The 13,612-nt window shown below is 45.4% G+C and overlaps 1 protein-coding gene and 1 long non-coding RNA gene across 18 annotated transcripts in view; both read right to left on the bottom strand.

The window, feature by feature from the left end:
• The window catches only part of LOC134211757 (longitudinals lacking protein, isoforms A/B/D/L), a 217,595-nt gene extending 216,888 nt beyond the window's left edge, over positions 1 to 707 (bottom strand). For 15 of the 17 annotated variants that reach the window (XM_062688960.1, XM_062688961.1, XM_062688967.1 and 12 more), the window contains exon 1: positions 530 to 706. The gene's annotated coding sequence lies outside the window, so the exon portion shown is untranslated. Of the gene's footprint in view, positions 1 to 529 lie in introns of all 17 variants that reach the window. The other 2 variants (XM_062688949.1, XM_062688951.1) reach the window with 1 other exon arrangement.
• A 4,523-nt stretch (positions 708 to 5,230) lies between these two features.
• On the bottom strand, positions 5,231 to 6,281 carry LOC134215948 (uncharacterized). The gene is made up of 3 exons (XR_009980384.1): positions 6,164 to 6,281; positions 5,598 to 5,703; positions 5,231 to 5,522 (listed from the first exon to the last, which is right to left on the bottom strand). It is a non-coding gene; the product is annotated as an uncharacterized LOC134215948 (long non-coding RNA).
• Positions 6,282 to 13,612: the final 7,331 nt, after the last annotated feature.

Raw genomic sequence — 13,612 nt, 5'->3', positions numbered from 1 at the left:
AGAACATCTAAATTTCAGTTGGCTCAATATTCGAAGGTAACGACGGGTTATACGGGCTCTTTTCCACGTCCCAGGAATCACAACGCCGCAATGCATTCGCCCTACTCGCAGTTCGCACCGTTCAATTGAAGTAAAAAAAAACTCGACATCGGCACTAATACACATGACGAATCTCATTACATAGAAATAATTATGGCTGGTTTGGTTTTCTGAAAATGAACAAAGCCAGCATAAAACAAAATGGCGGCTTTTCATTATCCAGAATTTTCAGTTCCATAATAAATGAAGGGATATTGGGTTTACAAACAAAAAAATATCACAAATTCGTTGAAAATTTTCAAACTTCATACACTTTTATGTTATTTAGCTGTTTATTCCAACGATAGTACGACGCTTGCTTTAAATAATAGTCATCCACATTTTTCACTACACCTACGCCCCCATGAAAATTATCCACAATACCGTCTTCACCAACAATTTCTGCATTTCCGATCACATTATTCACGCGTGTAAACAATAAAATGCTTACCTTAATTAGCACAGTCTTCATTTAATATCACAAATTTAATACTAAACTTCACTCGAATTTCTTCACAAATTTTCACAATGGCGTCCACTTGGTTCTCTTCCCCAACTCACTTTGAGCAAGCGAAAATGACGACCGACTAGAAGAACCCACAACTGCGCTACTGACGGAGCAGCCAAGAAAATACTACCCGCGGCCGCTACACCCACGGTTCGACACCGCATTGAAGTTGTGTGTGTGCCTGTCCAGGAGTCTCGCACATGAAAGAAAGAAAAAGAAAGCGTTTATGCATGCAGAAGATTTCAGGGTGTGCGTACAGCACCCTTGCTTTTATGCATGCAGGAGATTTTTGCTTATTTCGCTTCACACATTATTCTACCCCCGCGGCAAATTCATTCATGAATGATTCTTAATATTTATCTAGATATGTCAATGCGATGATGACATCATTAATATTTACACGTTTAATCAAAAATATCGCTAAAAAACGTTTTCTCATTAATGGGTACTTTTTCTCTGCTATCTTTTTCTCTGCTAAAAATATGACCCATTTTGGAAGAATCCAGCTTTCCACGCTCGTTAATGGCGGCTTGTCGGTGTGCAAAAATCAATCGGTCGCTGTACTGTTTGACACTAGCTGGAGGAAAACTCACTGCCGAAAAGGCCTTTTTTCCCTTCCCCTCACCCAGGAACGCCAGTGGGTTTTCCTCCAGCTAGTGTCAAACAGTACAGTGACCAATTGATTTTTACACACCGATAAGCCGCCATTACCGAGCGTGGAAAGCTGGATAAGTGGATTTACTCCATGGAGGGAGTAAGCCTGGCATCCACGAACAAATCAAGCCTACCTAAGATGCACGGTATCCAGCTTTTTACGCAACGGTGCCATAATGCTTTGAATAACCCCTTTTGACACATGCTGTGTCCACTATAATTTGTTTATGGATCAATCTTAGCAATCTATGATTCGACAGAATTTTCAATGAAAATTGAAAACATGAATCTGTCATAATTTTGCTAGCAGTTCGAAAATGCTCCTGAGTGGTGTAATATTTCTATCAATTATTTTCTTATGAAGTATATTTCTTTATTTTTCAGGGATCGAAATGAACGTGGGCTGATGCACGCTTTTGAGGTGCTGAAAAGCTAATCCAAATGGACTTTAAGTTATTGGGCATGCGTTACTCGAAACATACAATTGTCATTGGTGTTAGTGGAGTTTTTTTTTCAAAGGAGGGACTTAGTTCTTATGGGTTGTTATGCAACTTTCTGGAGGACGGAAACTTACGGAGCTCCGTGTGATTTTCTGCTAAATTATTCCCAAAAGATTTTACAAAGCCTAGGGTCACCAAACTGGTTGATGGATTTCTAAAATGATTTTAATTACATTGTTCATTGAAATCGATCGAAATGATAAAAACCCACACGGATCTTTCACCAGCTTTTTCTAAAAAATAAAGACAAAAAGTATGTTTTAGCATGGAACTTCTAATCCATTATTGTACAAATAAGTCGTATATCGGAGCAATAGATAATAGGTTCTTCATCGGGAAACCAGACATTGCGGAACGTCCCAAAAGTAATGCCATGCCAAAACCAATTTTGATTGGTGATGCGAATCGCGAACATCAACGACAGGGTTCGTTTTTGATCCTTCGAGGAACCATCAATGCAGTTTCCACCATTTGTTGCGCTGAATACTGATTACAGCTTGGAAACCATCGTAGCCTTCTGCCGCTCGTGAGTGCTTTCTATAGGAACACATATTTCGTCAGTTCATATTTTGGTCTCGCCGAGGAACTCGCATGTTTCTACGTGAGATGTTGCATGTTTTTTTCAAGTTTCAAATATTTTGCGGAGCCTTAAAATGAAGATAATTAATATGAAAAACTTTTAAAGAACCAATTTACCATTGATTAGTAACATAAACAATCACAAATTATTGACAGATGTAAAAACAAGTACATTTTCAAAGGCTACTTCGATTGTATCTATAAAATCTGTACACAGCATCTGTCATAGCTGAATCACCCCTTATCGAATTTATGGCTAACGTAAAAAGCTGGATACCGAATCAAGGTGAGCTCGTAAAGAAAATGACAGTTCAAAAGTGACGTGATTGCTATCGCAGTGCAAAAGAAGGCCAAACTCAATCGGAGATCGTTGGCTTGCTTCGTCCCTATACTAATACAAATCCACACATTTTTATTGGCAAAAATCTAAAGAAATTTCCAAATAAATTTTACGTGTGCGTTAATAACCACCCGCTATAGGAGAATCCACATAAAGGTTATTAGTTAATAATGGTTATGTGTGTTTCCACATATATGCTATGCGAATTCACATGGCCGTTATGTGGGAAATGCTATAGTCAAAATTTATGTGCGCCACACATAATGGATATGATTGGATTTTTGTCAGTGTAACAGTACATGACGATAGTGCCAGAGTCTATTATATATAGAGTTGCGCAAAGAGTGAAGCCAAATCTACCTATTGAACTGTCAAACCGTCTACCTATCGAGCAAAGTAAACAAATACTTGTTGGTCTGGCGGAAGTATTGTTATCGCCTAATGATTATTATGGCGAATTAAAACGCATGAATTGAAATGTATTAGATTTGATCTAGAAACAGCTTCAAAAAACATCAATACATTCCCCAATAAAGGAGCAACAAGAAACTCACGTGTTTGACCTCTGTGGGTGACTTGGTTATCGAATTAAAAAGCTTTAGAAGTGAACGCTCCCGTGAAGTCACTTGAAGTGTTGAACAAAAGTGAAAGTTGGCAACAGAATAACAAGAGCATCATTCAGAATAAGTGTAAGAAGATCCTCTTTGCGTAACTCAGAGTGTATGTAATTAAGAGTGACGACATGTGCCGCATTTGACAGGTCTCTTGCTCGTTTGGAACACGATTTTGTATGGGAATGACAGATGAATTTTGTTCCAATTCTGATAGTGTCGCCACTCTTTATTACAAACACTCTGGCGTAACTCTATATTATGCATCTCGAGATAAAATAGAATACTGCGGCTTCCTGCTGGTTGCTTCTCAGGTAATCGCAACGGTCACTAAACATGACAGAGTCAATGAAAATCTTACCCACCGTATGCACTTGCCATGATAAACACTCTCCATGTACTCAGTGACTCCGGTTGCCTCTCACTTATACAATCGAGCACTGCTGTCATTTCGCGAAAATCACGTGGTTTTGTTTTGAGCGGGAAAATTCTGCCTATCTTTTAACACGGCGGCTATCTTGACGTATACCTTCGCAGTCGAGCTTTTTTTTTTTTTTTTTTTTTTTTATAGAGGGATGAAGGCAAATCTGCATACAGACACCTGAAATTATCACTCAGGGAGTGGGGTTGGCGCGGTTGGCAGAAGGCCAGACCGCCGGACCCACTAAACCCACCCAAGCAACAGAAGGTTACTTGAGTTACCCTCTCTTCTAATGCACAATTCCCCCCGGGACTACCTTTCAGTATTACTTCTGTGGGGGAAAGCAGTACTAAAAGTACTCCTCCCAAAACAACACCTTTCACAGTGCCTCTCTTCGATGTTTTGTCATACGTCTGAGCCCTTTGGCTCCTTATTGGTGCCAGCAAGCACACAAAAGCGTGGGCCCTTAAGCCCTTTACTTTTTTTCCTTGTGCCATTCAGCAACGCATCTACTTTCCTTTTTATTTTTAGAGCCATTTAGCTCTCAACGTGCTCGCAAGCTACTCAGATAGTCCCCGGCGGCGGATCTACCCTACTCCGACGGGGAGTCCCCGGCGGCGGAAGCTTCCCGATACCGACGACCCGCATTCGTGGATGGCTGTTACATTACCAACACTACACATTCACCTGGTATGCATGTTCATAGATCCGCTCAAGTCCTACGCACATTCTCACTTCAACGGGTGACCGGACGAGTGCCGAGGTCAGGCCAAAGATTCCGGGTGGAGATAGCTTCCGGTTCAGTGGTGCCCCGACGACCCGAAGCAGGTGCATTCACGCGGCACGATCTACTCAACTGGTCCCCGGCGGTGGACCTAGCCTACTCCGATTAACCGATTTCCCATGAACTGCGCCTTTCAGCTTCTTGCTTAACCGATGAGCCATTCAGCTCTCACCTTGGTCGCGGACTACTCGGATAGTCCCCGGCGGTGGATCAATCCTACTCCGACAGGGAGTTCCCCGACGTCGGAAGCTCCCCCGTAACCGACGACCCGTCTCAACGGGTGACCGGGCGAGTGCCGAGGTCAATCCAAAGATTCCGGGTGGAGATAACTTCCAGTTCAATGGTGCCCCGACGACCCGAAGCCGGTACATTCGCACGCCACGGTCTACTCAGCTGATCCCCGGCGGTGGACCTAGCCTACTCCGATAACCGAGTTTCATTTGCCTTGAGCCATTCAGCTCTCACCTTATTCATTGAGCCATTTAGCTCCCCGGATAAAAAATATCATTAAAATATCATAAATTTTATTGTTACAACACCATTTAAAACATAATTTTTACCATTGAATATAATGGAATTTTGACAATAAAATCACATGAGAAATAATGGTTTTCCACGATAAAATGAATGGTAAATAGGACTTTTACAATTAAAAAGGGGGGTTGTTATGTATCTTTACAATAAAAAAATCGAAAATTTTCCATACTAAATTCGGAGCAAAACAATTGATTTTACGGTTCTTCAATGGGATGATTTCGAGCGACAAAACAATAGAAAACATTGTGTTTTAAATGTTTTCAATTACTGTTTCTATTGTTTTACAATAGGAATACAACAGGATTTAGAATACATTATACTCCAATATTACAATAAAAATACAATACAATTAATTGTTTTACATATCATTTTATTTTCCTCCGGTTGTTTAGCATATCTTTAGACGAATCCAGCGCACTACTTCCAAAGTTAAGTGGGTTGCCTGTATCTGGAGAAAAATCCAACATCGGTTTAAAAAGTGTACTAACTTTGTTCCGAATAGATATAAACCTGTGAAAAATGTAAATTATAAAAGAATATCAGTTTTATTAGAAAAAATACGTCGAGAAGAAAAGAAAAAATTACCTGCATCAGTTCTTATTATATCCCGTTGGTGAGATTGGCCAATGGTAGCCACTGAACGATCAGTGACCAGCAAGCAGCAGTATTTTATTTATCATAAGCTTCATTTCTGTAAAGGAACAAGGATACATGTTACCAGGCATGTCATCAGGTACTATGATGATAAAATATTCATTTATTTTTTGTTCGGGATGAACCACTGCGTTCATTATGTACATTGAACTTTTGTAGTATAAGATTACGATTACCGGTGGTGAGTATAAGCCGTTTGTCAGCGCAGTATCATTACTTGACACTTTACCGGTCGCTACTAAACGCGCTGCTAAAACAGTAGCGCAGCTGACAGCTGACCAAATTGACCAAATAACAGCGCTACTATTTGATGAACTATCAAACGTCGAACGTCACCGATACGGAATGCAGCCACCGAAATGATAACCGAAAATACCAAAAATAATGACCGATACGAAAAAGAGTGACTAATCTAAAATGACAGTACAGTGAGAGTGATCAAAATACTCGCGCCCAGTAATGATGCTCTAACGCGCTTCAACACTTTAGATACTCACCACGGTACAGAAGCCATAGTGATCTACCGCTTTCCCAGCAGCAGAAACTGCAATGAAAAAAACACTTTCTGCACCATACAGTTTCATTATTTTCATCTCTTCACTAATTGTAAAGAAAACTGTACACGGTCAAATGAATCCAGCCATTTTCCGAGTAAATTATAAGCAAAAGTTTTTGTTCCCTTTCATTTTTTTGAAATCAAATTTTTATTGCAAAACATTTCTAGACCTGCAACAAGACCTGCAATATGAAAATATGTACATGAGAATCGGTATAACATTTTTTATTTATTTAACAAACAAAGCTATTGTAATTTTATTGTTTTCAATTGTTATTTCATCAATATAATAAATCCATGAAATATTCCAAAATTATATTAATTCAATAACATTAGACGGATTTCCAGATCATCCAAACCGAATACTTTTAAAAATTGTTTAGTTTTTGGATGAGCAATACTAAACATAAGCGAACAATAAAAATATAATAGAATATATCGGAAACATTTAAATATATTGTGATTTTAATGTACGTACAATAAAGATCTTTTACAACGTGAACATTTTACAATAAGCATACAATAGTTTGTATTGTTTGCCTCACAATCTATTGTATTTCAATGGGTTATGTCATACAAGTTACTGTAAATTTTTATCCGGGTCCCGCCTCGGTCGCGATCGCGAACGACTCGGATAGTCCCCGACGGCGGATCTAACCTACTCCGACGAGAAGTTCCCCGAAAGCGGGAGCTCCTCCGAACCCGGCCGTTTCGCCACGTTCTGCGGCTACGCGCTCGCCGCAAGCTGAATACAGTTGTGACGCTGTCGTTCCCATCCATTATCGACATATATATTCACGACTTCCACGACTCATGGTCCGCTATCCGTAACGGCTGCCTGCTGCTGCTCTATGCGCCAACTACGTTGCAGGATGTCGGCTATCCTGGACGTCGCTCTTGCAACCGCTCTCCACTGTTCTGGGTTCTGGCACATTTTTATGACGATGTTATCGGTGTTGGTGTCCGTTCCGCATGCCCCCAACATCGCACTCCTCTCCGTTTCGAACCGAGGACATGTGAACAGGATGTGTTCAGCCGTTTCTGTCACGTCTGGGCATTGCGGACAGGTGGGAGAAGCCGCGTGACCAAACCTGTGTAGGTACCACTTGAAGCATCCATGGCCTGTTAAGAACTGGGTCAAGCCAAAGTTTAGCTCCCCATGAGGTCTGCTAATCCATGCCGACACACTTGGGACTAAGCGATGGGTCCACCTTCCCTTAGGCGAGTTGTCCCACTCTCTCTGCCATTTGGCTACCGTTGCTGCCTTTATATTCCTTCGAGCGTTATCGGTGCCCCTGAGGGCGTAGCACTCCTCGTCTTCCTCTACCACCAGTTTGATAGGCATCATGCCCGCGAGTACACATGCCGCTTCGCGAGATACGGTGCGATATGCGCTGATAACTCTCAGGCACATTAGCCTATGAGTACTCTCCAGCTTTCGCACGTTGCAGTTTACGCTCAACGCTGACACCCAAGCTGGTCCTCCGTATCGTAGTATTGAAACCGCCACGCTTGCCAGCAGCTTGCGCTTGCTGGAGCACACCCTAGAGTTGTTCGCCATCATCCTCGATAGTGTCGCTATCGCCGTCGACGCGCGCTGGCAGGCGTAGTCGACATGACTTTTAAAGCTCAACTTATCGTCGAGCATCACCCCTAATTGTTTCAGAGATCTCTTGGAGGTGATGTCGCAGCCGCCGACTCTAATTGTCGCCTCCTGAACCGATTTCCGATTGTTAACGACTATCATCTCCGTTTTATGATGCGCCAACTGTAGCTTCTTGCTGCGCAACCATTCCTCCACTAGGCTGATCGAATAGGCTGCAGTCAATTCGACCTCTTCGACGGATTCTCCGTACACGGTCATGGTTACGTCATCGGCGAATCCCACTAACTTGACTCCTGGCGAGAGCTTCAAACTAAACACGCCTTCGTACATCACGTTCCACAGCGATGGACCCAGAATTGATCTCTGTGGGACACCTGCCGTGATGGGAGCGCTCGTCTGTCTCGTAGATCAATACTCGGTTCTGAAAGTAGCTTCCCAGAATCTTATACAGCCCTACCGGTACTCCCAGCCGAAGCAACGAGTTCGCGATCTCCATCCAGCACGCACTGTTGAATGCATTCCGCACGTCGAGTGTTATTACTGCGCAGTAACGTATACCGCGCCGCTTGCATTCGATGGCGACCTTTGCAGTGTCAACCACCGATTTAATGGCACCCAGAGTAGACCTTCCTCTCCGAAAGCCGAATTGCTCGCTCGATAATCCTCCTACCTCCTCGACGTACGGCGACAGTCTGTTCAGGATCAACTTCTCCAGTAGCTTCCCTACCGTGTCTATAAGACAGATTGGTCTGTACGCTGAGGGGTCTCCTGGTGGCTTGCCAGGTTTCGGTAACAGGACCAAACGCTGTCTCTTCCATATATCCGGGAATGTCCTCTCGTCCAGACACTTCTGCATGGCCAACCTAAACATGTTCGGGTTAGTCGTTATGGCTGCCTTCAATGCCATATTCGGGATCCCGTCCGGACCAGGTGCTTTACTCGGGTCGAGGGACTTTGCCACCGTCAATATCTCTTCTACCGTCACCCTCTCCACCGCTTCATCATTTGCTACCCTCGCTGCTGGCGGCCAGTGGGTTGGGCCGTGGTGCGGGAATAGTGCCTCGATTATAGTCTTCAGCCTCGTTGGACATCGCTCGGGAGGAGCCAGTGCTCCTCTTGTTTTGGCCATCACCACCCGATAGGCGTCTCCCCATGGGTTCGAGTTGGCGCTCTGGCACAGTCTGTCGAAGCAGGCTTTCTTGCTTTCTTTGATGGCCTTGTTTAGAGCCAGTCTCGCTGCTTTGAATTGCTCGATGCGTTCCTCCCTCACTTCCGCCAAGCGTGTCCTTTGCGTTTTTCTTCTAGCCCGGAGACAGGCTGCTCGAAGGGCTGCAATTTCATCGCTCCACCAGTATACCTGTGGCCTGCAGTTCCGTGGTCGCACCTTCCTCGGCATGGTCGCGTCACAAGCTCGAGACAGGACCGCAACCAGTTCGTCGCCGCTTAAACTTCCCGTGTTTTCTTCCAGACCCATAGCTTCACTGAAGGTCCCACCGTCGAAGTGGGCGACCTTCCACGACCGGGTTGTGGGAGTAGCTCTCCGGCTTTCTCTTCTTGCCTCGCTGCCTATCCTGTACCGGATAGCTAGATGGTCGCTGTGGGTGTAACCGTCGTCGACCATCCACTGTATATCACCGACCAAACTTGGACTGCAGAACGTTACGTCTATTATCGATTCCACTCCGTTTCGCTGGAAGGTACTTTTGGAGCCTTCGTTGCACAGCACGACATCCAGCGCTCACAAAAAACTCCGCATTATATTCATGAGTTTACACATGGATTTTTGCAATGGGGGTAGCGAAATGGATTCCATATTTTCGACACATATTTTCCATGCGCCCATATGCATTGCATGTACGTTCACACATACTTTCCATGTGGGTCATAGAATCCATATGTGAATTTGTATGCAAATAAGTATGTGCCGACGCATGATATGCATATTTCAAAATACATGGATTTTTGCCATAAAGTATGTGTCGATTTTCCTGAGTGAGCTTGGCGAAAGCCTCTAGCAGCGTTTGCCCTCTCCGGTTAGTAAAGCGACTTCCCCACTCTATCGCCCACGCATTGAAGTCTCCTGCAATTACCAAGCAATTACTACTGGCTTGCTACCCACTAGGTCTGATGTTAGCCGATCGACCATCTCGGTGAATTGTTCTATCGGCCACCTTGGTGGGGCGTAGCAGCTGCAGTAGTACACTCCATTTATTTTCGCTATAACAGTACCCTCCGCTCTTGTGTTCAGCACTTCCTGGATCGGGTATCTTCCCGTCGTACAAATCGCCGCTGATTTGGATCTATCCGCTACCCAGTTCCCATTATCCGCGGGAATGCGGTACGGGTCCGACAAGATAGCGACGTCCGTTCTCGCTTCTACTACCGACTGCCACAGCAACTGCTGGGCGGCCGCACAATGGTTGAGGTTGAGCTGCGTTACTGGCACGGCTTCCTCGTATAACCACTCAACGGGCACGCAGGTCCACCCATAGCGTTGTTATGTTCCTGCTTCCTGCTCGCGCATAGCGTACACGATGGTGCTTTCTCGCACGTGTGCGCCTTATGGCCCTCTTCGCCGCATCGCCTACATAGGTTACTCCTATCCGGCCCTTTGCACGCCCACGATTTGTGTCCCGGTTCGAGGCAGCGGAAGCACTTGTCGACTACCGGTGGTTGGTAGAGGCTGACTGGACATACTGACCAGCCAACTTTCAGCTTACCAACTTTGATCACCTTGTTAGCGTCGATAGCCGGTAACTTCACCGTGGCAATCTGCGTCCCCTGCGGTCCTCTTCGCAGACGGATGGACGCATTTGCTACCACCACTCCACCTTGGTCCTTGATGGCCGAGGCGATCTCTTCCGATGTCGTGACCTCGTCCAGCTGCTTGCATTGGAGAGTCACTTCGTCGTGTAGAGCCCTCACTTCTACGCTCTCGCCTAGGACTTCCTGGGCTAGCGCTCCATATGAGGTACCGTTCGCCTGTGAGCCCTTCCTTAAGACAAGGATCATCTCGCCCGCTCTCGTCCGCCTTATGCTACAAACCTCTTTACCAAGGTCCGCCAGTTTCTCGGCGCTGCGCATCGCCTTGAGCACATCAGTGTAGCGCTCTTTCTATGTTTTAATGAGAAGTGCTTCACCCTTCTGTCTGGCTCTCGCCGGGCGCGTGATTGCCGCTTTCACCTTCGGTTTATTTACTACCGTTTGCCAGGGACCGTCCGACCGCAGGTTGTCTTGGTCGGGTTGGCTTCCCTCCTCCGGTGGCCGGCTGGCTCGTTTCGTCCTCGCTTTCTTCTTACGCCGTTCTCCCATGTTTGCAACTTCCGTGGGCCCGCTCTTCTGATTTGCGCTCTCCCGACGCCTTTTTGCGTTCTGTTTAAAGCGCTTAATGCCAGGCGAGTCCCTGGCTCGCTTATCTGTTCTCCTCTCTACCGCTCTGTCGCTGAGGGCAAAATCTAACGCCTCCTGTGCCATGGTTGTGGTACTATGGAAGGAGAAGGGAGCAGTCTGTGCACTCTTCTCCGCTTTACCACAGCCTTCCAGCCTGGCCGCAAGCACTTCCTGTTCTTGCTTGGCAGCAAGAACCAAATTGCGAAGCTTAAGCAATTTCAGCTTCAGCTCCCTCGACATATTGCCCCGTTCATTGGTGAAGTCGATAATGTCATCGAGTTGCACCATGACGACGGTCAAGCTCGGCAGGATGCCACTCGACCCTATCTCCACTGCATTGTGCTGCTGCTTATCGACTATTGGCGTATCGTTATCGCTCTCCACGACGACTACTTCGCTACTCGTGTCCTTCATCTCCATTTCTCTCGCACCCGATGCGTTGGGTGGAGATCTCTCCAAACCTCTCCTTGCGAAGGGGTTCACTTCCGATGCTTGTTTGTTTAATTTAGCTTTATTCATGTTTGTTGGGTCCCCTTAGGGCTGCCCTCGAACCCAACTGGAATAGTCGCCTTCTTGATCCCATGGTTATCTTTGCAGATGCAGTGAGGCCATGCGGGGTTGACACCTCGGTGTTCAGAGCCGGATCGGCGTAAGCCAGGAAGGAATCAACTGGTCCTACTCCCATCTGGTTGGTTAAGCCAGACGGCTGGATTGGGACGGCGTGCCCCAAGGCCTGCCACGGTTTTACGGGACGGAAGGCAGCTGTGGCATTAGCCCACCTACCATTTCAAGACGGTGTCACCCGGCTTTACTCAAGGAGTGGAATGACACAACTGTCAGCCCTAGATTCGTTGTATATCTCGATTTCCGCTCGTGTCCGTTGACGTTGCCGTTGTCGATGCCACTGGGTTGGGCTAGTGTGCTTTGAGCGGCGCACGGTCGCTTTGATAGGACCTGCTTACGGATACATGCAGCTTTTTGTAGAAGTTTAACAGAGCCCACTGTCAAACCCCACCACATCCTAGGCAGGTCCCCTAACTCGCAGTGGGGAGGGGTCGTAAAGCCCTTGGACATAGTCCCTGCTGCCCGGAGTCGAGCCTGCGAGTGTAAGACCGCCGCAGCACTCTAAAAAAAGATAAGCGCGACAATATAATAGACTCTGGATAGTGCCTTGTTTTTGTATGCCGTGCTAAGATGTATTATCAGGGCCACGCCGCTTGAAGTCGGGCCACCCCACTTGGCAAGTTTATACAGTGTTCGAATTGGAATCTTGTAGGATATTGCGCATAAATCCTAAAATTGTATTCCCACCTTTGGGTTTCCGCGCCGAGCACTCAGCGCCAGACTCGGCGAAAGTTATAAAGTTGGTAACCATGATGTTTGACAATTAATGTCGATTGTTTGTGTGAGTGCACCGATGTCAAAAAATAGAGCTTTTAGCTGAATTTTCTATTGTCGAATGCAAGTTTTGACAGTATTATTTATGTATGAGTAAAAAACATGTACAATAGGTCTATCTGGGAAGCAGTCGCTGAAGACAAATGTCATTGTATTCAACGACGAAACGATTCAATGCAAAAAGCAATATTGGTAAATCTACATTATTGCTGACTAACAAAAAAATTGTGGGATTGTTTATTTACATTTGCTTCATACTACATGCAGAGGAGGCGCGATGCACCGCATATTAAATACCCCCCCGATTTACTCACACTCCAAATAATCCAAACGTTGTTCCACCTGATTTTTCCGATTTTTCAGGTACATTTGGTCGGGGTTCAGCCAAAACGTGATAATATATATGGTAATTCGGACGGTATTAAAACGATTATAACACGCGATACTTTAGAGCTAAAGGCAAAAAACATGTGTATTCACATAAGGTTCGATTTCGATTAAAAGAGATAACAATCGTCAAGAAGAAACTGTCACTGAAGGCGACAAGAGAAAACGTCAGATTAGTTTACTATTAGAGCTGTGCGATCTCCGATACTGAAATTGTCACTTATCACCCCTGCTCAATTTCTGGAACACTTCATACCAATCTCCTCCAGGAGACGCCTGAATGCCGAAGCTGGTAGCCCCTTCGTCATAACATCCGCTAACTGATTTTTCGATGGAATGTAGTTGATCTCGATGTCACCTCGCTGTACTAGCTCTCGGATGAAATTATATTTGATGTCAACATGTTTCATGCGGCGACTATCTCTCGGCTCTTCTGCTATACGCATACAAGATTGATTGTCTTCATAGTACTTGACTGATCCTTGTACAACCACCCCAAGGTCTCCCAACAATCTTCGCATCCACATACCTTCACACGCTGCCGTGCATAGCGCCACAAACTCGGCCTCTGTTGACGACAATGCCACGGTCTGTTGCTTCCGTGTCATC

The sequence above is a fragment of the Armigeres subalbatus genome, chromosome 2 (genome assembly GCF_024139115.2).
Source record: "Armigeres subalbatus isolate Guangzhou_Male chromosome 2, GZ_Asu_2, whole genome shotgun sequence".
NCBI lineage: Eukaryota > Metazoa > Arthropoda > Insecta > Diptera > Culicidae > Armigeres > Armigeres subalbatus.
The sequence above is the reverse complement of the archived record's forward strand: the minus strand, read 5'-3'. Positions and strand labels throughout refer to the sequence as shown.